Genomic DNA, 27,544 nt, shown 5'->3' on the forward strand with positions numbered 1-27,544 from the left:
GTGAGGGGCAGCAGGCATGGCGCAGGCTGGGAGGTGCTGCGCGCTCGCCCCTCCGTCCCGCACCGCACACGATCCCTGCTGACACCCAGCCCACTTCAGACGGCACGCGAGACCTTTGTGTGCCTGGAGTAGCTATAGAAAATCAGCCATTCTCAGTAGAAAGCAGAAAATAAACGACGTAATATAGATCAAGCATATCAAGAAATTTTAGTCAGTTTATTCAATGCAGAGAACGGCTGTTGCTGCTATTTATCTAATACACGCTGCTGTGCAAACAACAGGCCCAATTTCAATAGCAGGGCAATTCTGTCAGTGAATTACCATCCTAAGGGAAAAATTAGTTTAAATTAGTTTAGTTTGTTCTTTTGCTCTAACAAGTACATTCTAGATTGTAATTGTTTTTAAATCTCTTCTCTTTGCTGCATATGTGCTAGCGCTGTGTCAGAGCAGGTGGCTACCTTATGTCTCTCTCATTTAGCCAATATTGCCCTCCGCTTAATTCATACATATGTTCAGACACATGCATCCACAGCCGGAACAGATGCATGCACAAAAGCACACAACACATATGTGGCTGCTGTTTAATAGAATAAGTACAGTAAAAACATTAGGACTGGGACAATTTGGAAAACAGCCTGCAGAAAAATAACTTTAATTTAACTTTTTAAATTTTAAACTATATTTAATTAACCATGATCACAAGAGGAGTATGTGCTGAAACCAGACAAGCTCAAGTGTTTGACACCCCGATGTTTACATTTTGGAACAAACGGCTTTTCATTTCGTACGTGCAGCACACACCAACCACTCCTCTTCCTTTGAGTTTGGAAACCGCCGATAACGTTAAGTGTGGCCTTACTCTGAAAAATGGCCCTACAGAAACGGCAGCTTCTTACTCCAAGATTCTCTCCCTGTGTGTAAACAGGGTCAAGTATGTTGACTTGAGTGACAAAACAGCTATTTACGAATTTTTAGCGATTCTGTGTCAATATAGATAATACTAAGCGTGCAGTGTTGTATTACTTCACATCAAATACTGCAGTTTACTGAGCTCTAGTCAGCTTTAACCAGTGTAAATCCACCAAAACCAGAACGGGGTCTGAGGAACTCAGCAAGCACCCGCTCAACCTTTAGAAGGCGAACAACATTTGAATAGGGAAAGCGAGAGGGGAACGGAAAAGCCATCCAATTTTCAGGACACTTATGCGAGAGAATTGACGTGGCTCTCACTGGTGGTGATCTGTCTGCACCGATGCAAACTTCTGTTAGCGAGACACTTGAACTGGTTAGACTCACTCAAATACAGCTCTCTCTATTGTGACAACACTCAGAGGAAAGCTGGCTGAAGCATGGTTGTGTGAGGTTTTGCAGCTGTCCGATCAGACCGACTCTTGTAGCCAACCAAGTCCCACAAAGCAGGCGGCTCCCGAGCGCGGCGTGCGCGGCCAGCGCTGTGCGGCAGGAGATCCCGCGCCAGGCACTGCCCCGGCGCCCGCGTCCCGCAGCACCGCTCCCCTTCCCCAGCGCAGGGGGACATCTGCTTTGGCCAGACCGTCCTTGCTGGGATCACCCACGGCTTTTGTATGGTTGGTTGGTTTTGTTGGTTGTTGGGTTGGTTGTTTTAAAAGAGGCAGAATTCGTTTCCTGCACTTCCTTCCACGCTCCTGGGGCGTGTCAGAAGTGTGAATCCCATTCGTCAAACCTGCATGTCAGCAGCTTCGTTTATTGTCACGTTTGTGAAAGTCTGACAACACCATGCCACAGTTCTCACCTACATTTTAAGCACACTGTTAACATTAAACAAATATAACGAGAAATGAAGAGAACTGCTCCTCTTAGAGTTAAATAGAACTGGAAGTGTAATTGCAATAGATATTTAAATGTGCACATCTGGCGAGTGATGCACCCTCCTCTCAGCTAAAAATCCATGTATTGAATTTCCTTGGGTTTGCTGGCCCATGGGATAAAAGTTGGAGGCAAGAAACATCTCTGTTTTTTTGGATGGAATTAAAATAGGAAGGGAGTAAATAAGAAAGTGGGTTATTTGTGGAAAAAAAACACGCTCTGGCTTGAGTGCTAGGGTAGAAATGAAGTCTGCTCTGCTCTCTGTGTTCAGCCTCTGGCTGTCCAGCTGGTAACCAGATCATGTGGAACACAGGCCTCCAAAAGGTGGAAAAAGATCTGAAATATGAAGCACTGCTGTTTTACTGCTAATTCAATAGGAAAAAACCCCTATAAAATATTAAAGAAAGTATTTAAAAATATATTAAACACAATTTGTACCATAATAGCTTAACCTGACATCAAAATGCAGCTTACAGCTTGTTTGTCCCGAGTTTCATAGTGTGGATAACAGAATAACGGGCAGAATGTTCCACACAGCCTCCAGCGTTCAACAAAATAGGATTTGGGCTTCGTTAAAACAAGTTCCAGGTGGAAAATTGGGCACGCTGATAAAAGCGGTGCAGGAAAGAGTGTTAGCTCTGATAGGGTAGGATGGGTATTGAATTCACTCGTAACATTACAAGACTTAATTAAAGAGGTTGACCCGAAGACCCCAAACAGTGACAAGCTAAGATAGCCATTCCTGGTGCGGCGTGCTGTTACTGAGTTAATTCTTTTTAATATGACTCCAATGGGAACGTATACAGAATGTCCTAATTCAGGGAGACGCAAGGCGTGTGTTCTGCGTCAGCTTGCAAAGTAAAACAAAGACTGCACACATGCAGACAATGCAGAAACAGCCGTGTATTTGAATATATCCAGTGAAGACTCATTTTTATTTATGAATCAGAATGCTTTTGTCATCTCCTATGGTCATAAACATCATCTCTCTGATGTCCCTCCTTAACGAGAAGGAGAAACGAGGAGGACGGTGTAAGGAGCACCTTTCGTTCCTCAGCCTGTGCGCGTGGTGCTCCGTGGCTCGGTGCTAACAACTCCCAGCCAGCAGTTACATTTGCAACCACTGCATAAGTATTATTCTTAAACAGAGAAGGGCTTAAATTAATAAATCTTTTAAAGAAAAAGTCTTCTCCCATTAATTTTTTTTCCTGAATTTCAGTCCCGCGCTCTGCTGCCTGTGTTTGAAGCCGGTACCCTTGCCTTCCACCACTACTGCCTAGATCTTTTTTCACTTAAACTACAAGAAGCTGCACAAAAAGCCAACTCTGAATTGGAGATGGAACATTCCTTGAGTAAGATACGTGGAGAGGCAGTGACTTGCATTGCTGCCATGCCTGTCCTTAATCCCCACAGAGTACCTGTTAAGATGCTGTGTTCAAATACCACCAGCACTAGATTGCCACGAGTTTCTAACTCGCTTTCAGACAGATGCTTTGTGTATCACTTACCTAGAGACAGGACAGGAGGAGATGGGACCAGAGCCCATCCACAGCTGTGACTTGTACCCCTTCCTACATGGAGTGACCGGAGCCACGGATGAGGTTTCCTGCGAGGCAGGAGACGTTCAGCCTAGAACATGCAGCTTGCAGCCCTTCGTCCCCACAGACTTGACCCTCTGGCTGCTCTCCACCCACAACAAAAGCCCACAAAAAGTGCTGGGCTCATGTGCAGCAAAGGAATGCAGTAACTGCAGCGCTCGTTTTGTTCATCCACCCTTCCCTTTTCAAGCAGGCAGAGAATCAAAAGCTAAGCCAGCGTCACAGCAGGGTGAAGCCAAGGGCGGCAGCGCAGGGCACAGTGAAGGCGCCCAGGGAAGCGTCTGGTGGACGACTCCTCAAGGAAACACGGGCAGCAGTGCCACAGGGAGTACCGGGAGCCATTACGTCAGTGGGGCACACTGCGTTTGTGTTCGGTTCCCACAGTTTGGGAACGTGCTGCATCTCTTTGAGGTGTAAACATGGATGTCATTTTCAAAACTGCAGTGTGCCCCCTCATCCTCCCCACCACCTTCTATATCCCTTAGATAAGCGTCTCCATGATGGACTGTGTCATGCTGCAGGAAACTTTATTTCACCAAAACAAAGCAAAGCTATGCTGAAAACTTTGGAAATAATAGAACTTAACATCTGCAAAAGTTAAGGTCTTAAAAAAAAAAATTCCCCCTTTGATAGCTTCCTCATTCACCAAAACAGACTCCAGTCCAAATCTACAAAAAGAACTTTTGAATGAAAACATAGTAAGCTCAAAAAACATCTGGCCAATCAAATTTACAACAATAGAAAAAGTGTAATAAAAGTTTACTTCTTTTGAAGAATAAAGATGTATTTTTAAAAGGTTCACATACAACCCTGAAATTATGGTACAATTCTAAACTAAACCTCACTTCAGCTGCAAGACTGAATGGAGAGAAGCCGCACATGAAAATCAGCTTCTTAACTGTATACTGCCCTCACGATGAGAAAGATCCTTTGATAATCCTTGAAATACCAAAATGAATAATTCTATAGGTGAATTCAGTGCAATTTCTTATCAAGTGACTGTCCATACTGCTGCACTGAAAACACCCCACATTGCCAGCTTCACTCTGAAGCTTGGGGCTCAGGGCAGAGCCCGAGAATAAAGCATCGTCGTGTACACTTAATGGCCTGACAGATCTCTCCAGTGATCGTTCCAGTGTATAAGACAAATACTACCAAAGCTGTATTGCTCTACTCTCTAAATTACTGTAGCAAATAAGAGGAGAACACACAAACGGCTGCGCTGGGTCTGACCAAATGTCCACTTAGCCCAGCGTTCAGCATCCAGCAGTCGTCAAACCAGGTACCCAAGGAGGATGTAAAAACAGAGCAGGCGTATAGAGATACTTCCCTCAAATGTTCTCCCAGGCTCCCTCCGCTCGCCGCGCAGGGACCTCCCGGGCAGACAGGCTATCTTTGTGTTTAATATCTCTTGATGGATTTCTCTTTCCCTGCGCTTGTCCAGTCTCCCCATCCACCTCTAAACTTACAGGATCCGCCACAGGAGGGGCGCAGAGAGGAAGCCTGCACCGTACTGTCTATACTTCTCCCTCCGTCTGCAGCATGACTGAACAGGTTGTTGCTTTAAAAGGACAGAGCGTGTCTTATTGACGATGGCTAATCAATGCTGGATGTCTAAGTGCCAACTAATCTTAAACTCAGACTCACATTTTCATTTCAGCAAAAACCACTCCTTTGCAGCACACTGTCATTCCTGCAGCGACTGGCTTTTGTGGTCTCACTTTCTGAGGGCTTGTTCTCTGTTTAGTGAATTTTGTGCATAGTTTAACACTTTATGAGTTTTCCAGTGCCTTTCTTCAGGAAGCCTGTGTGACGTCAGCCAGAATTCCTCTTTAACTCTATCATCTCCCTTCTTTGCTATTAAGAAATTATGTCAAGAAACTTGTTTTTTTGAAAAAGCTAGATAAATAGCAAGGAGGCAAGTGCTGTCAGTGTCTTCACATGGTAAGGAAGTAATTCCCACCAAAAAAAAAAAAAAAAAGGCACCAGAAATCCAACCTTATATCTCCACTTCTTTGCAATCACGCCCTTGGATACAGGTTGGGCGCTCCCTGCCACGGGGATGCAGGTTTCGCTATCGCCATCACGTATATGTATGCTGCTTCATTACTGAACCTAACAAGTGCAGTATCTTACTTGCCTTTTTTAACTTCCTATGCTTAAGAACTATATGCTTATGTTTATTTACTGTATTTTAAAAATATAACAAGAAAACACATTGTTCAAAATCTATTTAGTGTAGCTACCGCAGAGACCCCTTCCCTTCAGCACACGTACCAGGTACAACTCCCTGCTCCGCTTGCTCCCATTATGTGAGATCCCATGACAGCCACTGCTTGATCCCACTTTAGAAATGCAATGAAGTGCTCTTCTGCAATATGGTTTTTGGCTACAGAATCCACAGCAATTCATGTATTCACCTTGCCGAACAGTGAATGGAACCAAAGACCTGATTATGCAAAGAATCCCACTAAGCATTAAAAAAAGCCACCCTGCACTCCATATCGATTGACCTCTGTAGGCAAGGGGTAGAACCATTTTTCAGAGCTACAGAGAGTGACTTCTGCTCATCTCAAATACCTACTGCCCACACTTATGTTTGATATTGCATGGGCATCGTCTCCAAGTTCTGTACCAACAGAAGAAATGACAGCAACTGCCTTAAAGAGCTAACAAGTTACATGTCACGCTGCAGAAGTGGATAAAATGAGTAAGCGGGGCGGGTAGGTGACGGGAGAGCGCGTACTTACAGCACCGGATACGAACACTGCGCAGCACCGGGGCTGTGTTTCTCGTGGTTTGCCCTGCCATTACCAGACTGCAGTGTTTCCTAGGCAGGGATGGCTTGTAAGGAGATGTGAAAGCAGGGAGGGCAGTGGCCTCGGGGACCTCGAGTGCTTTTATCACTCTTTAGTGACAGTACGGGAGAAAGTGCAAAAATACTCATCAGAAAAGCAAGTGATCAGAGAGGATGAGAGCGGGGGCAGGCATCCCAACAAAACCATGATGGAGAAGTAAGCCTTGGCAGAACTGTAAGGGGATTGAAATAAAGACAGAGATTCTGTCGGATGCAGTGGGGCTAGCGAAGGGCCTCAAACACGGCTGTGATGCAGCCAAACATCTTGGCAGCAGATCCAAGGAGCCAGGCTGCGGGAGCGAAGGCTGCAGAACCAGGGGCAGGGTGATCATCGCCGAGACGGAGCCAGGGCCGCGGGAGCAGACAGCAGATCCTGGGTGAGACAAAGTTTACAGCCTTGACACAAATCAAAGGAGGCTGGCACATCAAAGTTAAAGCCAGGCTTATGAGATAGAGCCTGTGGGTGTCTTGAGAGCAGAAACAACAAAATAACGGTAACAGTGCATGAAGCTCAACTTGGTGCAAAATTGCTACCTCTGTTTTATGGAGAACACATCACCTCCCCGTCTCTTGTGCACTGATCACCTGCCAGTTTCCATTTGTCCCTGAGTAGAAGAGTACAGAAATTTTCTGCCCATACCAAGTCTTCGACCACTTGGCTATCTCTAGAAACACGGCTGTTAACCACAGACACTTGAACTAAGGCATCAGAGCATACATTTTCCATATAGATTTGGGTCTTCTTTTGTGGCTTGGATGCATACATGTAAGTTCTGGCACTAAGATTTCTCAGAAAAAATTTCACTGGCAGCTTAATTCTGAGATGCAAGTCCCACTAAAAAAAAAAAAATGTTAAATTTTGTACCTTAAGTTCAGTTGGATTTTCAGGAGGTTCAGCACCATAAATTCTATACTCCACAGTTTGGGTTTTCTGTTTCATCTGTCAGTACCCTTCTGCTATTGTCTGACTGCCCACCCAGGATTTTCCAAACCATACAGCCGATACTCTGATATCCTTCTCTCAAACCTACATGAAAATGTCTACAGACCCCAAATTCCTCCATGGAACCTGTGTGACATGCAGCGTATCAGTCCACTTCTTGTAAAAGTCTGAACTGTCTGCCTTAGGGCGTTACAGATTCTCCTAATCTTATCTGCGACGAGTACAAAATACACATCTGACTTTTCCCTCTTTTAAATTAACTGCCGGATGCAAAGAGAAAGATTCGCAGTGTTGGTCAAACCATCAGAATTGCTGTTTTGTCTCCTGCTCTTCAAACAGTCACAATGAGGTTAGGAAGGGGCTGTTTCCCGTTGCTTCTGTACCTGATGTTCAAACCCCTGACATCAGACGGTATAAACTTCTATTAATGCTACTCTGAAACTCATTCCTTTTCCAGAAATAACAGATATTTCCTGAGGCCACGCAGGCAGAGTTCCTGGCGGCATGGTGGAACAAAGTCCACAGGCACGTTACGGTGCCTGCTCTCGGCTCCCCCTGCTCATCCTTCTCTTGGTCCTGGACGTGTGATGGCAGCCGCGGCAAAGGGGCTTCTGAGCTCCACCGCCTCCACGGCAGAGGACAGCTGTCCTTGTGATACGGCCAGCTTCGTCACAGGAACCAAGCTGTCTTTAGTTCCTTTATATTTAAATCTTTTTCTTCTAATCCAGTGACAATACATGCCTCATTGCTCTCCATGGACACGCGGCTGATATTTTGTGCTACAGAGACTTCCCTCTCAGTACTCTGCCCCAGAACAACTGAAAACACACAGGGAAGTTTGAAAAAATGCTCAGCTTATCCTTCTACAAAGGTAACGGAGTAAGAGGACTCTTCCACCAGGTATTTCACTGTGTGACCGGGAAATGCTGGGGACGGCCCTGTGATAAAGAGCAGCAAATGCTGCAGTTACCTCAGAACCACCAGCCTCCGTGGTGGCAGAGCACGGGAAACGGGCAGGCAGACATGCTCCATGGTCACAGGTATTAACACAATTGCTTCAGAATGTAACTAGGAAAAGATTGAGCAATGTGGCCTTTTCAGCCTTTGGAGGCTTTGGTACAAGCCCAAGAGAACTTCAAGTTCTCAGAAAAGCCTCGCAGCAGGTCAGGGAGTCGCAGGGATCGTGGTCCAACCACACTGCAAATCAACCCAAAGAGAGAGCAAGCTTGCCACCAGTACCACCACACCATCTTTCTTCTTCAAGAGAAAGGCAAACCCAAAGCAAACCCCAAAAGTCCCCAGGGAAGAGAAGAACAGGTTGCACACCCATGAGCCAACCAACCCTCCACCACCTCAGCCAAGGCAAAATCCACCTCTCGCTATAGGTGTCGCTGCGGCCCTATCCAGGCACCTGGAACATGGCACATCTGTGCGCGATCGGGAGCAAGGGAAGAAGAAAGAATACTGGAAAATTAATGATGTCAGCCTGTCTTCATATATCAAGCTAATTTGAAAGGGCTTTAATTTTCTTAAAGGATAAAAAAAGGTTTCTTTGCTAGATTAAACTTGCAATTGTCATTCATATATTGTTTATAAGGTACTCATCTCCTCACTCGGTATTTTTTTGTTTTTGATTTTGTATACTAGTTAGCAGTGAAGAGTTGTCTGCGTGTATCAGAAGGAATAAAGAGAGAAATGTCCTTAACTGTCAGTTTTAATAAGAGGAGTCAACATGCCTCTATTCAGGTTAAATATTGCCCTGTCACATTTCAATAGAGTCAACAGATTTTTTAAAGAAAAGTCAAAAGCACTGTGTTTGCAAAAAATAATAATAAAAAACCCTACCCCCCACCTCCTTGTCATAGAGTGTCAAAGCCCTTCTTTATCTGGGGGGGCGTGGAGGCAGGACAGAAAATTCTTTTGTAAAATGTGAAAAATTACTACTCATAATTGGCACTGACATGAAAAAGGTTGGGTTTTTTTGTTAGAAAAACAAAGAAAATCTCTAATTTAATAATCACCTGCAAAGTGTTATTGTGATGGGAACAAAAAACACACAATCAAAGTCATCTCTTTTAAGTAACTATCGTGTTTTTAAGCAATCACTGCACTTCACTGCAGCTCATACACGTAAACTGATGATGTGCAAAGTATAACAAGACACTCCAAATTCCTGAAGTAAAGTTTCTCAAATAACAAGTGACAAGCTACACAGAAGAGGAGCAAGACAGAATCTGTCAGGTACAAAGCAATCACCAAAATGAAGCCGAAGTAGGAGATTCCACAGGGATTGACACCACACGAAAATTTGCAAAAGCTGACTGAATCTGCTGGGCAGCCTGATCATCCTTGCAGCCTGCTGAGGAAGACCTTCCTGACCTTCACATGCAACCTCACACAGGGTCCCTCCTGCCTCGTCAAGACTGGACTAGTTCTATGGAGAAAGACAAGACACAAAGCAGATGTCTCACAGAATAAAACACAATTTAAGAGCTCAGCATTTACTTGCGGTGACAGGGTTTAAAAATCCAAGATCATTATTTGGAATTACTTGTGCTTTACTTTCTCTGTTGAGGAGAAACACTATTTAGAAGCTACTTCTTGGTCCGTGTTGCCTCAATCCACAGTCACAATGTAATAATATTTAATAAATAAGGAGCGAATACAGACCTCGGGAACCCATACATGGTTCCAGAACTGGACAAGAGGAGGATGAGAGCAGAGCCACATCTCTGGAGCGTAGTGTGCAACTGCACGCTGCCGTCCAGCAGTTGCATCGGTCCTTGAGGCCACCCTCAGTCCAGGGCACGCAGAGGGATGGACGGCTGGGGTTTCACACAGCCCCTCCGGAGACCCACCCCACGTCTCCCCTCAGAGCCCTGCTCCTGACACCGTCCTGGAAGGACGGCCTTTTGGATGAACTACGAGTGCCTCATAAATCCTCAAGCTAGATGTGAGCCTTCTTTTTCACAGGGCAATCACCAGGTTGACACCATGTCCTGCATCTGGGGACACGTGGTATTGCACAGAAATCCTAACACCTGTAAAAGTGGTTTCATGCAAAGTTTCCAAAGCAAAGCTCATGCAGGTCAGTGATGCCAAAAAAACTCCTCTCAGTTCAGGTAACTCAGATCCCTAAAATCCAGGTGGTTCCCGAGATTTTCTTTTACAAGCCATCTGCCAGATGCTTACATTTCATTTCACAGACAGTCTCATTTTCACAAAACAGCCCCGAGATTTATTCAGTGAAACCGAATCCTGCTGCGTGTAAAGCCGGGAGAGGCTGAGCGGAAAAGCAGAGCACCGCTGCTCTGCTTGCCTCCCTCGCAAAGGCACACGGGCCGGCAGGACGTGCTCATGCTGGCTTTTCCATCCTGCTCGGAGTACGCTTCCTTCGGCGCCTGCTCCCTTATTTACAAACTCAATAACCAGCACGCTCCCCTCGGACTCGCCCCGGCCCGCTGCTGCCAAGAGAAACCCCTGCAGGAACCCAGCCGGCTCCCGTGGCTGGCACTGGGGACAAGGGGCTCGTCCCTCCCGCTGGCGCCCCAGCCCCACGCGGCTTCGGCGATCGCGGGAGGAAAGTCCCACGTTACGATGTGTCCCGGGGCGCGGGCCACTCCAATGCCCATCCTGGCCACCAAGATCCAAACATGGAGGGGCAAAATACAGTTGTAACAGACTTCTGGGAAAAAAAACCAAACTCGATACTGGTAAAAAGAAGTATTTAATTAAACAGAAAAAAGTAAGAGTGAGCAGGTGCTTCATCATGGAAAGGCAGCGGCTCCAGGTGAGAGCAGTTCTCAGCTTCCTGAGGGAATACGCAAGCCTTACCACGCGCTTCCCCAGTACCCGGCCGTCTCACTTCGATAAATCAATTTCTGCTTTTAATGTCATACATAGAGATAATCAGTGAAACACAGCCAGATTATTTAACAACAGAAGTGTTTCCTGATGAAAATGACTTTTTAAACTGTCCCTAAACTTACAGTAATGAGCACTAAATAGAGGAACCATAATTTTCCATGAAAACAGTTGTTTATCTGAAAACGGTGCACAGTTCAAGTAAGAGCCATCTCCAGGTTACAATCTATCTACACAGATACCTGGTTAACTTGGTGGTCCCAATATTCAAAGAGAGTACTTTATTAGAATATTAATTGAAATTACATTTTCTTGTTTTATGGCATGCAATTTGTGAAGAAACCAAAACCAGAGTGACTTTGTCTTGAAACGGGGAGTTCTTTGCTCCTGCTGCTTTCTTGGTAAATATTTATCTTTCCAATGGCCTGCGGGCTGTAACTGCAGCTGCCCGGGCTGCCACACCGCGGACTGAAAGAGGAAAGGAAGCAAACCCTGGAAGACCCATCCTAAAACATGCCGCAGGTCAAGATACCTCTGGTTTAGACTTCAAGAAGTGATAATTCCTGGCATCTTTAATATTTCTCTTGCCCTTGCCCAGGTTTGTACGATAACAAGGCCCTCTTTTCCCACAGCCAGGTCCGTCTCTACGGCAGGGCAGATGCCCACCGGGTCAATAGCACGTTCAACCCAGTCCTGCTTATTTACAACATTCCAGCTTCTCCTGTAAGATGCTTTCAGCTTTATATTTTCTGTACATTAAGTAAATTTGGTAGAAATGGAAACAGCTTAATCCCTCCCACTCACATTGAACGTCTTGCAGCAGTAGGGTGTTCCGCATTGGAACGTTTCCCGTTCCTGCAGACGCACTGCCATGACTGAAGTTCTGACCTGCTGGCACAGGAAGGTAATTGTCCTCGGCGTTTCACTTTTAAATTTAGCCTTCCATACACGTACTTCTCTGAAGCAGACATTGCTAGTGTGACTTCATATAAACAGACAACAAATACTTCAGAAATTAATCTTCGTAAGACAGGGTTCATTAGTCTGTAACGGACTCCAGTTGTATGTTAACCCAAAGGGCATAGCACTGAAATTCTGTGATGTCTTCTGACGTACAAAAGTAGTTCCAAATTTGCAGTCATTATCCAAATAAGCCTCTTGGAAAGTCAAAAGCAATCATGTACTTGGGTTGTGAAAAAAAAAAACAAACCACAGAAATTTCACTAAACCCTTGTCTTCACAGGTAAAATACATTTATCGTACAGCTTCATATGAAGTGGTGTTTAATCAGATTTTAGATATTTTTGCCCAATATATAGAGGCATTATAATAGATCTAGCAAACGTATATTACCTGATATCTATGTGTAGATACAGAGAACTGCAGGACATAAATAGTAGCACTTTGTTCAGAAAAGCTTCCCAGACTACCGCTTTGGCACTGAAAAGGCAGCACGCTGCTCGCCGCTCACAAAGGACATCTCTGGGGTCCTTTCCCATTTTACCATGCTTGTCTGGGCTGTTTTGGTTGGTTTTGTTTGGTTGGGCTGGGTTTTGGTAGATGTTTGGTTTGGTTGATTGGTCTGTTTGGTTTTTCTTTTTAACTTACACAATTTGTATCTTTCTCATCTTGTTACACACACAGAACTTTCTGGAGTTTACATAGAGATGAGTTGTGGAGCATGGGGGTATATATTCAGTACCAAAATGAAAAATGGCAAAAAACAGTCCTGAATTTATCCTTATTTGTAGGGGCACTTTTGAGCAAGCCCACAGACTATGGTTACGAGCAAAGGTACATGCATCAGCCATTTCCTAGTGTGCATCTGCGGCCGTAACGCTTCCGCATGCAGGTGAGCGGGTCCCTGCTTTCCCTGATGAAAGTCCCACGAGTATCTGACCTGTGTGTCTAAGACTTCACTGTCCAGCAAAGCTTGGAGCCTTTTTTCTTTCTGCGCTAGCATTGTTTTCACTAAGCATGGCCATTTTTCCTTTTCCCTTTTTTCCTCCCTGCATATGTAATATTTTCAACTTTGGAACAGTGCATTTGACTCTAGCAGGAATCTGAAACGCTTTAGCAGGAACAAAACTCTTAAGAGATTACTGCCCAGCACACCCTGGATTAAATCTCACAATTAGGAACTCAATTTGCATTCTCAAAGTGAAATTCATTGTTATAAGTGCAACGGTAGTTGACACAGTAGAATAAGCCATTGTTGAAGTAATTTCTGCAAAAGGTCATACACTTAAAGCCTTCAATTTCTCTTGACAGCCTCTCAGAAGCCAACAGCACAGTTACTCGGTGCCCAAATCAGCCGTACTGACCGCCCCGCTCACCACGGCGGCGTGGGCTGTTATCCCCATCACGGACCTTCCCGGCTGTCACGCACGCCCTGAGACCCCTCGCAACTCGGAATCCTGAGATGTCGTCGCTCTCGCCAGCTGGAGCGGCACAGGGAGCCCCGCCCACAGGGGCTGCGCTGGGAAGGGGTGCGGATGGGCGACAAGGGCCCCGAGGGGCTGCGGGTACTGCCGCGCGACGCCGACTGCCAGCCCCGGTGTGCAGCAGAGCTCCCGGCTCTGAGCTGGAGCATCCTCAGGGCTGGACTCCATCCCAAAGGTCCTTTCCAGTCTCAGTGACTGATCTTCTGGGTGGAAAAATCAAAGGCTGCTTGCCAAAACCAGAGATTTGGCCAGGCTGAGCAGATGTTATGACCTACGTTTTTTTCTACGTGGGTTGCCTCTGCCTGTACTTAGGAGGTAACCCTGTCTGAGGAGCGTTCCCTGCACGCATCCCTGTATCCCGGCTGTCTGAAGGGGTGGGCCGCCCGCCGTGAGGACTCCCAACGCTGTTTTGGAGCAGATTCGTAATAAGACATCCTACCTCTGCAGTGACTGTGTGTCATTTCATTACACCGGCCCTGCTGCTGTTGTTGCACACTCTAATGAGCCTTAGGAGAGCAGAGTTACTCAGCTGAACATTATGTTGGTCTTAACATTATCCAGGGGTAGGACTGTCAGATTCACAAATTATTCTCTCATTGAGCAGTGAAGGAAGAGAACCTCCTAGTTATGATTTTGCTATAAATATCTCGCTACTGGAGAAGATGCAGGCTCGACAGAATTCAGCTTTTAAATTGCTCCTAAGAATTACCTATAATTCTTCCCCCCGCCCTTTTTAATCACGCTAAATACGGCCAGATCCCAGCGAGGGACGCGGCGCCCATCCGGCGCACACAATAATTCCTGTCTGTTCTGCGGGGCTTTGTGTCACGCAGGAGGCGTAATGTCTTATTGATGAGCTGATAATAAGCTATTTTTACAGAGTCAGAACACAGGAACTCCTTTTGAGACTTTTCTATGTAATTTTGTCCAAGAAAAATCTGCGAGAGGAAACTGGCTGTGTAACACGATGTCGCTGCGAGCGCCTTGGTGATCACAACGGGATAACTTTGCCAGGGTGCGTTTGGACTCTGCTTAAATTCCTTCAAAGCCAAGAAAGCATTGTATGTGCTGGACACTCGCCCTAAATCCTAGCCAAAGCTTCTGCCTCAGTAAAATGTTTATTTTTTAAAATGTGTGTAAAACTATATATACTGCATTTACACGCATTTTAAACCCAGCATTTAAAGATTGCTTGTTTGGGTTTTGCCGATAGGTTAATATAAAATTCACTTTGGTAGCAAGCATGATGTATTTGCGGATACTGTTGTGACTGGCAGAACTAGTGTTTTTATTTAGTGTAGTTGCTGCTTGTCATATGAGTAAGGAATCTCGTCTTCTGGCCCTGGAATGTACTGGTGTAATTAATACTCCCTTCCCCACACCACTTCCCAAAAGAAGTCTGGCTAACCTTGTGAGTACAATTATTTGATGAAGATACGCAGTCGTTTGGTCTTTGCAGGTAAGACAAGAGTTCCTCCAGAACCCTCAATATTTTACACATCACAAAACGACGCAGAGTTATTTAGCGCAGACCCCGCGCCGGGGTCAGGACCGGCCCCGCGTGTCACCGGTACAAGGTGGCATTACAGACTGACACGCCACAGGCCTGGGACAGGCCACCGGCTCTCACCAGGCTCCTCATTTAGCAGGCGTCCCCTCTAACAATCCCCTGGTTTAGAAACGACTGCCCAGAATCTCACCTGGGCATGTACAGGGAATTTGGTCATGGTCTGTGGAGCACCCAGCGCCGCTCCTTCAGCCCGCCCAGCGACCCAGGACCATGCCCAGGCGCGCAGGACCCTACACTGGAACAGCTCCTGCGCTGCCCTCAGCCACACGTGTCCATCTGTCAGTCCCCTACCGCACCTGGGCTGGCTTTGCTTCTAGGAATTGGGGACCTGGAGGATTCACACGGCAGGCAGGTCTGAGACACAGCCACCGCCACACACTCACGTGCAGATCAGAAATGAGAGCAAACGCTTAGGACAAGACGTAGCCAGACCTCACTGGTATGAGCCCGTTCGTAATATAGTTAAATTTGGGGATGGGTGGTCGCAAGAGACAGAAAACTCCCTCATGACTTCAGAGAACTCTATAATCCACCCAACTAATCCAGTTTTAATTATATCAATAAGCAGATAGGGGACCAGACTATTTTTCAGGTTAGAGTATAATGTACAAATGATTTTTCATGCTATTTCTGTTCTGCTTTTAAAGAACATCTAGAAATTATCAGTGTGAGCAAATCTATAAGGAAAAATTCTAATAATGTAGCATCATTGTACAGTAAGAGTTAACATTTCTGTTCCCCCAGTGAGAACAGTGGCCAGACAGTGCGAGTCGTTCCACAGGGCAGCACCAAATTGCTCAGCCGAGTAAAAAAAAAAAAAAAAAAAAAAATAAAAGGTGTTGTCTCCTTAGTTCCTTGCTTGAAAGTAAAAACTTATCCTGAATTGCAAAGTATTTCCCATCAGAGAGAAATAAAACAGTAAAGGAAAAAAAAGAAAGTGCTCCTCAGAGGAATAAGCGCATCCGAGAGGTAAGACAGGATTTTCAGCAGAGAGCAGAAGCGAGCCTCGCCACACGAGGAGCCCGTCAGGTTCCAGCTCCGGCGGATGACACCAGCGCTTGTGATGGCACAGGCATATAAATAAAAGCCTATATTTTGTTAAATTAAAAAAGTAAGGCAGCAGTAGTCACAGTTCTTAAAGATGCCTGTAAAGCCAAATTTCCCTTTTAACAAAATATTAACAGGATAGAGATTCAAATCAAACCCAGGGATGCCAGCAAGCCCTCTGCTAACTTTATCAACCATTTCACATCTTGCGGCATCCCATTCATCGTTCTTCACACCTATGTATAACCTTCAAGGCTAAACTATCTGATACAGAGAAATCGCTTTCACACAGACCTATGAAGCAGTCCCTTCTCTTTTGCAATTACGTAATACATGTGACCAGTACAGAGAGCGGAAAATAATTTCTGAGACAAAATAAAAGCAGAGAGTGATCTGCAGTGATCGTTGGCCTCTGGGCCCTTTACACTCCATGCAGCAACAGGAAATGCTGTTTGTTTCGTTCTGGACATCTCCCAGAAGGTCCCAGCGTTTTCACACACGCTGGCTCCTTGCAAAGCGCTCCACGTAAGCCCAGACATCGGCGCAGAAGGTACCGCAAGCCAGCATGAACCAAACGATTCATTCCCATACGGCTCAAGCTATGTGGTGCAGAAGCATCTTCCACCAAATCCTACACCCAACAGATTACACCGTCGCTCCACCTCCCGTCTCCTAGCCTTGGCCCGTGTCTCCCAGCATCGCTGGCCGGTGGCCTGGCCTCACTTTGGCGGGCAGCCTTCAGCAGCGCCCGGCCGCGGTTTGTCCCCGAGCTCCGGCGACACCTCCCTCCGGGGACTTAACGGGAACGGACGGGGGGAGAACCTCCCATTTTCCTGAGTTAGAAATAAAGCACATTCTAGAAAGAAAAACACAACTTTGGCATGGAAAGGTGCTGACCAATGGAAATTAACACGCTTTGCAAATTTTCAGGTATCACCTAAGATTCATTTGTAAAACAAAACTGGCAAAAAATGTTTTAACAACACTAAACTACTGTATTAGTCCCCACTTGCTGTCTGTCTTTTTTTTGGAAAAAAATAATTATAGTATCTTAATTTTTTTCAAGAGCTTCTACTGTATAATTAATATTAAATTTCACAAAGTTAAATTCTAAACAAAATTTGAGAGATACATAATTTTCCAAAGCATCCTCTTCTAGTTTCAGGGATTTCTTTGCAACTTGGAACAAAATCAAATTTTGAAATATAACAATTCTTAAGCTGTGTCTATGCAATCCTTTGTACAACTTCACCATTTGCACATACAGAAATAAAATGCAAAGAAACAGAGATGTCAACCTGGAAATAAATTCCCATATTTATGTTCCTTTTTTCAGGATTTTACATATACCTTAAGGTCTATCCCAGGGCTTCACAGACTTTAAGTATCTAAAGCACAGAGTGCTTAATTCTTCAAAACATAATTTCCCAGTTGCAAAAAATTACCCCATTCGGATTTAACATGTGTTTCTGGGTATAAACTTCACAGAACGTTTAAATTAAACGCTATTATATTTTTAAAGTCTGGAGAAATTCACCAAATGAAAGTAATTAAAAAAACAGATAGTGTAACTAATAGGTTTGAGTTAGGTGTGTAATTATAAATAAATTCTAATTAATTTGCAACTGCATCTTGGTTATTATCCGTGTTTCACGTGAACCCATTTATGTTCATTTGCAAGTGAGTAAGGTAAAATAGATGAAGCTTTATAAAGTACATTTGTTTTACTGTCTCGTTAGCTCTGGCTTCCGGAGCGAGCGCAGCCCTTCTCGCCAGGCAGCGGCTCCACCCACTCCCGTCAGCGCCCAGGCATCTGCCAGGCGCCCGCACTGGGGGAGCAGAGGTGCTGATATTTGGTACCAAAATTCACTGTCTCTGCCAAAACCAAAATAAAAAACCAACCAAAGAACAGCCCAGCCCCCTCAGCCAAAGGCCTCCCCACTGTTCTTGCTCTAAGTCTTCCTGAAAACTCAAAGCAAACTTCCTCTGGCAATTCTGCCCCATGTCCTTCATTTTAAAAATAGTTAGCTGATAAATATCTCTGCCTCAAAGACTTAAAGCAACTAAAACTCCACTGAACCCTCAGATATGAGATACATGAGGTAGGAATGGAAATTTTGCTGCCTCTCACAGAAATGGGGAAGACGCACGGTGACCTGCCGAGGTGGCACCAGGCGAGGCACCTTTCCTCTCGGTGTACGTCTGCACCCGAAGGGCTGCCAAACACCAAACGGGCTGCCCGGGGAGGTGCAGTCATCGTCCCTGCAGGGATTTAATGGACGCATAGATGTGGTGCTGGGGGATGTGGTTTAGTGGTAGGCTTGGCAGTGTTGGGTTTATGGCTGGGCTCAACCATCTTAAAGGTCTTTTCCAACCCAAACGACTCTAGGATCTATTTTAAACACACATAAGCAGGCAGCACCCATCAGATCTGCAAGGGTTGTTAAAGGAAGGGAATGTTTAGTGACACCATTGAAACGCACCTCGCTAACGAGCGGTAGCAACACCAAGGCGAGAAGGGCTGGTGATGCTGCTTAAACCTCAAGATGGCAGCGCTGGTGGTGCTGCTGCAGTCACGGCCCAGAGCCCGGCCATACGGTCCTTCTGTCTGCAGCAGCTGTCGGAAGCTGGAGCCCAATGCGCTCGGCACAACTTTAACTCACAGAACCACCCAAAGCCCGGTCCCTCTGTCCCCATGCTCTGTGCTGAGGGTGCGGAGCTGGCTCCTGTGGTCGAACCCCCGTAACCCCAAGAAGAGTGCGAGCTCTCCTTGTGCCTTCCAGTCTGTGGTACCTTTATTTTTATTTTGCTTTATTCCCATGGACTTTTAAAAAGGTACCTGGCTGCTGCAAGGAAAACCGCTGCCGAAATCGTTCTTCACCCTGTAGATCAAAATCTGAGCCGGCGACTTGACAATCTGTGAACTCATTTCTGTTCACCCCTGACACTCAGAACAGGAAAACAAGTAAAATTCACAACTGAACAGTTTGTCTAGGATATTAACAACAAAATGAAAGTTTATAATCTATTTACATTTTTGCTTATTTCCATTTCCAGTACACAACAGGAAACACCAGACAGCTATTTCAGAACAATGCTGTCCCGCTGTACGTACGGCAGCTCCCTTTCCCTGGCAGCGGGATGGATTTACCTCAGGATTTACAGACTGATCGCATTTCTCAGCTCAGGAAAATCAGATCCTCTGCCTCCAAACAAAATAATCACCCTGCACGCAGGACCATCCTTCCTGTGCAATCTGGAGTTTTAAGATAAAAGCACTCAGCTTAGGAAAAAAAAAAGGAAAACAAAAAAAACCAGAAGGAAAATAAAAAATGAAAGCATTCCCACCAAGGACACCTTTACCCTGTTGTGGATCTTACGGGGAGAAAATAAAAATCTATAAATATGACTGAGGTTTCTTTATTGCTGTCAAGAGGTGGGAAGGAGGCTTTTTGGACTGGGGGATCATCGAGAGGAAGAGCACCTCAGAACAAAAGCTCTCTGCAGCCAAGGGCAGTGTTGACCCTGCTCGTCTGTGAGCACGCAGTTTGGGGCACTCTCCTCTTCCGCGTTACCACTTGTTTGCACCACAGAAAGGTGTTTTTAAGGACGCTGAAAACAGGCTGCCCGTTTCTCCTCTCTATCAGACACTTGGGTTCCATGGGGACAGGTGCCTCGCAAACACCCCACCCAGCCAGGACGGGCAGAGATGCGCCAGGAGCCGAACTGTCCCACAAGCTTCGCCAGCCCACCGCTGCCCACGCTACGTCTGGTCTTTGTCTTTCACACCGAGACAAAGCCAGCTCCACGCGCCGCGGGGCCAAGGCGCAGCCGGGGCCGTTCCCTCCCCGGGCTGCGGACCCGGGTTAGCGACATCTTGCTCCAGGCTCGCTGGAGATGGTGTCACTGCCTCGGCTACCTGGGCCGATGCCGTGCTAAGCCCCTATTGTGTTCAGGCAGCAGAGGAGAAAAATAGGGATATTAACCTCTAACACTGATGAAAATAATAGCCACAATAAAACAGGGATGAAAAACACATGGGCAGTAATTATTCTGCTCTAGTTTACCTGGGAGCAAGCAGAGCCCGTAGGAATTTCCCGAGTCCCTTTGGCAGGCGCACTGACGCAGGCGGAGCGCGGGGCACGGCAGGGCTGGCCATGCCCAGGGCAGGGGGTGAGCAGCCCCCGCGCGGCCAGGTTAACGCTTCCGGAACGGGCACACGCCTCTGATCCTCTGGCGGAGCCTACTGCGGAAAACATACCCGGCCGTACATCAGATACCCCAAACCAACTGACTGAGCGCACTAAATCCTTGCTTTTGTGTCTGGCTCTTAAATTTCTGCGGACCTGACTTACAGATGTGCGAGGGCCATAAAAGCGAACCTGTGAAACAGGAATAGACCTTCAGGGATTTCTCATACACACGCAGCAGGGACACCAAAACTACTTCCATTTGTTCGTGCCATGTTCCTTGGTGCGCGTATATGCGGGCACGCGTGGTGTCTCCGTGCCTGGCTGATGTATGGCACATACAGCCAGACAGCACGGATAAATCCTGCAAGGACGGGTGTCGCTATATGGGCTTTACGCGTGGAAGAGCCATTATCATTGCTATTTAAAAAGCAACTGTTTCTTCTTAGCTTTTTTTTTTTTAGATTCTCCATGTCCGTAATTAATTTTTGACATATACAGCACAATTCCATTCCATGAGTTATCTTAGTTCTTCTCAGGTTAAATGTCACTCTTCTTTTAAATCTTCTCATTCAAAAATCAAGTTGGATCTCAAAAAAATTCAAAGGTGCATGTAATAATAAAATAATAATAGCAGCAAAAAACATGCACCTGCATTTATGCCTCAGAACAAGGGATATGAGACAAAAAATGTAGAGAAAAAAGAAATTAGAGGGAAAATCATGATATTGCTGAAGTGCTGCTCTCACACTAAGACCAGGGGAATTGGGATAAGGCTAAAGTTAATTGCATTTCCAGATGACAAACCTCTCACCTCTGAACTGAATGGCTCCTTATAAAAGCTATCAGTAATAAACTGTAAATCTCAGCTATGATTGCAAATAAAGGTCATCCCTTTCATGCTGCCACTTTCCTGGGCCTTATTATATTCCTGTCTGAACCCTTCTTACTTCTTAAGGTGTGCTGGCTGCCCACATAAGCAATCAGTACGGCTTTTTGATTTTATTTTGAAAGACACAAGGCGGTGGGATTTACATTCTGGCACTGCACTGATCCAAAATGGAAAAGCACCGAGTTCTGACAAGGAGACAGAATCCTGCTGGCAGAATTAATCTTCATCTTGTATTAACGCAGAGAAAGGCAATCCCTTCCCTCTGCTCCTGAAATGTAGATTTTCTTCACCAGCCCAAGTGGGAATCTCTAGTTTTCTTCTCTCCAATTGTAAACGTTACTGTGATAGCACTTGGGGGCTGCAGCTGGTGAGGTGGCCCCGTCCCCATCAGGTCCCCTGCAAATCGCTCAGCCCCCCGTGACACTGCACTGCGACGGCAGGCGCTGCGCCGGTGTCCCGGGCTCGCTGGGGGCAGGAGAATGCACATGTCCCCAGAGCCTTGGCCCAAACACCAGCGACTGCTGTTACCGACACCCTGGACGAACGCAGTCCTGTCCGGGTGCCGCGGGCAGCGCGTGGGGCTCCGTACACACCAGATTGTTGGGAGCTGGACAGAGCGGGGCAGGAAAGCAAAGCCTGACCCCACCACCCGCTCCAGCCTTCCTAAAGCCAGTGGAGCTGCTTGCGCGCGGACAAAGGGCCCAAACGAGACCCAGCAGGAATAACGTGCCACTTTGATAGGAAGCGGCAGCCAGCGTTGGGATGGGTGGTCGGTCCTCCGCCTCCCACCCATGCCTTGCATCAATCAGCAGACCTGCTGTAATTCTGATCAGCCAGGTGCTCTCACAGTTCTCTTACCAGGCTCCGCAGGGAACGGCGGGATGCTGGGACCCAACTGTCTACTCAGAAAGCAAAACCTCCATCAGAGAATAAATTTGCATCAGCTGAGAGTGATTTTTGTTTCTCTACAGAATATTTCATATTTGTGTCAAGATTTTTGACACAAAGAATCCACCTCTCTAACCTGATGCTGTGAGAAAACAAACTGTTCATTACAAAGGCGTTTACCCAGGTAAACAGAACGTTAAATAAAAAGCTTAACGAATTGCGGGGAAATCCCATTCTCATTGCTGCACCATCAGGTCACTACGTGACAGTTTATTTTCCGGGAAATCCTTTGCAGTGGGTTGGCATTGACAAGTCCAAACGCAAGGCAGCACAAGGAACAGCAGAAAGGAGGGAAGGCAGCACAAGGAATGGCAGAAAGGAGGGAAGGCAGCACATGGAACAGTGAAGAAAATCCATTTTCACAGTGCCATGAAGTACAGCATGATCAGAACAAAGCACCCCGTCTAGATACCGTGATTTTAGGCCCCCAGCTCGATGTTCTGGGCATGCAAGTGCTGTACAACACGGGGCAAGCTTCCACCAAAACACAGGGGGACAGTCCAGTGGCCCCCAAGAGACTTAAGGTAGCCGATGCCGTGCTTGTCATCCCCGTCCTTCTAAGCACGAGCCAGAACAGAACCCAAACTAAAGAGCATCCACCCAACGGACTGCCTACTGTGGGACCAAGCTTGAGACGCTCGCCAGGTCTGCCAAGTGAGAAGGGAGCTGGGCGCTAGGCAGGGTCATGGCTGGCTGGGATGCGAGTGCCTCCGAACCGTGTCCTCTCTGGGGCGGGGCAGAGGGACTGCGACACTTGCACCGATCCCCAGGGGCCAGGCCTGCCGCAGCATCTGCAAGAGTTCCAGAAGATTTGCCTTCACCGGATGGGGTGAATTCTCCTTAAATCTGTGACTGGCGTGACCGACTTGTTCGTTTCAGAAGCATAACGAAACACGTAATCTGCAGATTTATAGCGTGATCTGGGACCAGGGGAATCCAGACAAACTTCACTTTACCAAATGTTTATGTTTGCAGCATATGTAAACTGGCAATTTAAGAAGAGCAGCTGCCTGATAACTCTGTTGTATCCTTTAAATGAGGAGAAAAAAAAGAAAGAAACTCAGATTTACAGCCATAGAAGCTACTGGTGTAAGGAACAAACAGGCTCATCTATGGGGCGGGATAATTATCTCCCGCATCTTCAGGCTCTTGGAAAATGTGACAATGACTTATCTGAATGAGGCTTCAGACAAGTCTTAGATGCAGCCACGTTTCTTTTAGCCTAGCTTTTAATTTCAGCTGCTCATTTGAAAGCGATACAGGAATAGCTCTATCAGAGGCAGAAGCAAGTGCTTTCTTACAGCTCTTGAGCAGTGTCCCTCACCCACAACTTACACCAGCCCCAACACATCACTCCTCCAGCCCTGCGTGATCCTGCTGAGGTACCACACTCCTCATCCACCCCATCCCCGAGCTCCAGCCTTGGGAGGACTGCAAAGAGACCTCTGCTCAGAGGAGTGCGGCAGTGTACACCAGTTTTCCAAGAGCCATTTTACTTGCCCTTACACATAAACATGGCAGATACTTCTAACAGTCTCTGTAAACACCTGTGGAATGAGATGACAATGCCTTGGCAGGAATAATTTAGCACTCGTGCAGGTATTTGTTCATCCCTGGGGAACAAGAGGGGTATGACTGAGGTATTTCCACACTGCTAAGTATGAAGAGTCATAATTTAATAGAGATTTTAGGGAGAACTGAGCGATAGAGGAGGGATCTACTCCCCACTCACCTTCCGGACACATCCCGCACACGCCCACTGACCCCGCCATGCCTCCCATTTCCTTTTTCACTTTAACACAGTGCGCTCTGCGCCCGGGGTCGCCTGCTGCAAGCAGCCGTGGGCAGAGGGTCAGACAGCGACGGCCGAGATCAGGCCCACAGGCTCTGGGGAGCGCGCGGCGCAAGCAGGCGAGGGTTTATTTCTGGTCTGCATTGCATAGAATTGCCTGAGGTTCTTCTGCCGAGGACAACTGAACGAGCACCTGCGCAAACAGGCTTTGAAACCTGACTTCCCAATGAAACGTGACTGTCTGTTGTGTCCAAGGCCAAACGCTCTTGACATAGAGGAGAATTAATTTGAGGTCTTGCTGCAAGACCCACAGCCTGAGAGGCTTCTCCTGACAATCCCTGTCTTTCTGCGAGCTTTCACCTCAAGGATTAACACAGGCCCCAGTTAACACATTAGCTGCAGGACCAACAACAAAGTCTTCTCAGCGACGGGCTGGTGGGGCTTCATCATCACCATACAGTGCAGGGAGTCCGGGCACAACATGGTTCAGTTGTGACAGTCACACCCACCAGTCTCTCAATGGGAAGAACATAATGTTTTACCCCAGATTGCGAAGGTTGCGGTACGTATGTCAAAGAAAAACCACTGCAGATGACAAGATTGGGTTTGACTCCAGCAAGAGCCTCCAAGAAGGACCCTGCCTGCCAGGTCCGTCTCCCCCTCTCCTAGGACAGCCTCGCCTGGGAGAGGGCCAGAGGCAGGAGAAGGTCCAGCACGAGCAGCACATCTGGCTCCGCTCTTGCCACAGCGCTCCCGCTCCTGCTGCTAAGCAAGGACCAGCGGGACAGCAGCTCCATGCAGCCAGCAGCCCTGGGGATGCCAGGCAGGAGCGGGGCGAGGGTCCTGCCCGGGACGGCCCCGGGGAGTGCCGGGAGCTGGAGGGACACAGCCCATCACCTCGCGTCAGTCCCCAAGGGCCACAGGGCGCTCTGACAGAGGCGCTGGCTGGATGCGCACATCATGCGCGTGCTGGCAACCAGAGCTATGGGAGTGGATGGGTTTGGACAGGTTTGTCTTTCAAAATGACTACAGATAACATACACCAGGCTGGTAAAATTAAACTAATTGCCTGAAATAGAGTAAAAGCTGTTTTGCACTATAACATACAGGAATTACTGAACCTTTTCGATTCATGGGATCACAAAGAATTATTTGTAAATCTGCTATAAAAAGTATATTTCAAGGCAGCAGCATCCAACTAAAACGCTGAAACGTAATCACTCAGAATATTTTTAAGTTTAAAAATACTTCCTTTCTGGAAAATGGACACTAAAGCCCTAGGCAACACAACCACTGAGGTTTTATTATAAAATACATTTCAAAATAATGGCTGAAAGTCTTAAGAGCACAGAAGATGAAAAAGAAGGAAACAAGCCTTTTTCTACCACTAAATGACAAATTAAAGTAAGTATTTTATGTTCTGCCTCATTTTTTAATCACATTGCCTTCACACTGCTGTGGCGATGGGCACGCAGGTGTTCCCGCTAAAAAGCGCCCGTTACTGAGGGCTTGCGGCTCTGAAGCAGCAGCCATCTGCGCCAGCCAGAGCAGCCAGGTAGAAACCTCAGTCCAAATCCAAATTTTCACTGAATTTTGAGAAAAAGCACTGCCTGCTTGACAGAACAGGCATAGCTGCTAAGAAATATGCCCCCACATGTGCTCTTTAAAAAATTTGGGTAATTTCAGAATGTAATCTTTTGGGATTTTAAGAATAACAGGGAAAATACTGTGTGTGCTGTTGCTGCCGTCAGATAAAGAGCCAAATCTGAATCCTGCTGTGCTATCCTGCCTCAGTGCAGATTATGCTGCAACACATCTGTGCAGAAGCGCTAGAACAAATAATAAACAGATACTTGCCTGCAAAAGCGGGGATTTACAGACTGGGCAGGGAAATGGTATCAGTTTTAGTTTGTTGCTCCTCATTTTTTTATTAATTAATATGCAATTTGGTTTTGTTTCCTACTGTCAAATAAACAATGCAGACATATCAATGAAAAACATCTGCAGCTGTTAATCATTTATAACGTTTTGTAGACGGACATAACTTTAGTTTGAGCTCAGTTTGCCTCCTAAAGGTCGTTCCAGTTGGGGTTCAGGTAACACACGCAGCGCACAATTCCCAGGCTCCGAAACCAATGGACTTGGCTTGCAGAGTTTTTACACACCTCCTGTATTAGAGAAGATACTTAAAAAGCCAAGAAGTCCTATTTCCACCTCCAGAAGGGCTGTGCTGTGAAAGCCCACCCAGCCAGGGGCCCTTCCAACCTCCGGCAGCCTGGGGGGCAAGAGGACAGGATCTCCCCCCCATCCCAACCCACCACCTGGCTCCCAGTGAAACCAGTTCTCTGTGGCTCAACCCGCTCCCTTCTGGGAACGGCCACACGGTCCGGCACCGAGCTCCACTGGCACTGCCGCGTGTAGAGGGTGATTAAAGGGCGCTCTTGTCAGCAGAACGTGCGGTACGGTGCGGTAAAGCCCGCTGGCGCCATCGCAGCTCTGCCTGGACCAAGGTAGTTAAATGCTGTTTGAGGCCAGCTAGCTAATGAAGATATCTGATAAAATAACTAACACGTGATAAAGCATCTCTGTACTACACTGTGTCATGGATGCCTAGGGAGTTTCCCATTCTTTTCTGTCATACTTGATGTAAAAAACTGCATCTTCCACAGGCAGCCAAATCCACCCCAACCGGACCACCACCCATGCCCTTCCACCCTGACCTCCCCCCAGAGAAACCAGCCATATTCAATCAACAGAATAACGTGGGGTGGAAAAGGAAAAGACAACCGCGGACAAAATAAAAAGGAAAGTTTTATTAATGCTAAATACACTTTCCCTTTTGGGTTCACACTACTGTTCCCCTAACCGTTTCCAGATGGTTCAGCATTGTCCCAGCAGCTAGCTGGGAACAAATGGCAGCCGGCTGCCTCTTTTACACTACGGGGGCAAAATCCTGGGCATAAACATGATTTATGGGTTTGATAAGCTAAAAACAAAGGTAAGACACATTGAGAAGAGCAGGAAGTGGAATTAAAGAGGAATTTTTTAAAAGCTGGCAGCTGAAGAGTTAACTACAACCTTCTTCCTTTTAAGACAGCCTTCTGTGGTAGCTAATGAAGGTAATGAAATATGACATGTAGTTTGGCCCCTGACCACAGAGTGCACCTCCCTCCCCTCCGCCTCGCAAACAAAGCCAAAACAGATGTAGCCGCTCGGGTCGGGTTTGGGGCCGACGGCTGTTACACGGAGCAGGGCAGCGGGCGGGCTCCTGGGGCGCGGGCTTCTGGCACGAGGCAGCGCCGAGGGTCCCGGCTCCGCTCTGAGAGGACGTCAGCAGACAAGCCAAGCACAGGCAGACAGAGCCACAGCCACTCGCCCCACCAGTGCTGGGAACTACACCGATCTCCAGCCTCCTTCCCAGACCTGTTCCATAAAACCCTGCTCCTTCCATTGAAGTGAACATGAAAATAGGTTTTATGTGCCCAACCAGTTTATCCGCTGTTAGTCTAAATATAATTTAACAAAAAAACTCTTACAAAAAAAAAGAGAAGACA

The sequence above is a fragment of the Chlamydotis macqueenii genome, chromosome 13 (genome assembly GCF_036417535.1).
Source record: "Chlamydotis macqueenii isolate bChlMac1 chromosome 13, bChlMac1.mat, whole genome shotgun sequence".
Classification (NCBI taxonomy): domain Eukaryota; kingdom Metazoa; phylum Chordata; class Aves; order Otidiformes; family Otididae; genus Chlamydotis; species Chlamydotis macqueenii.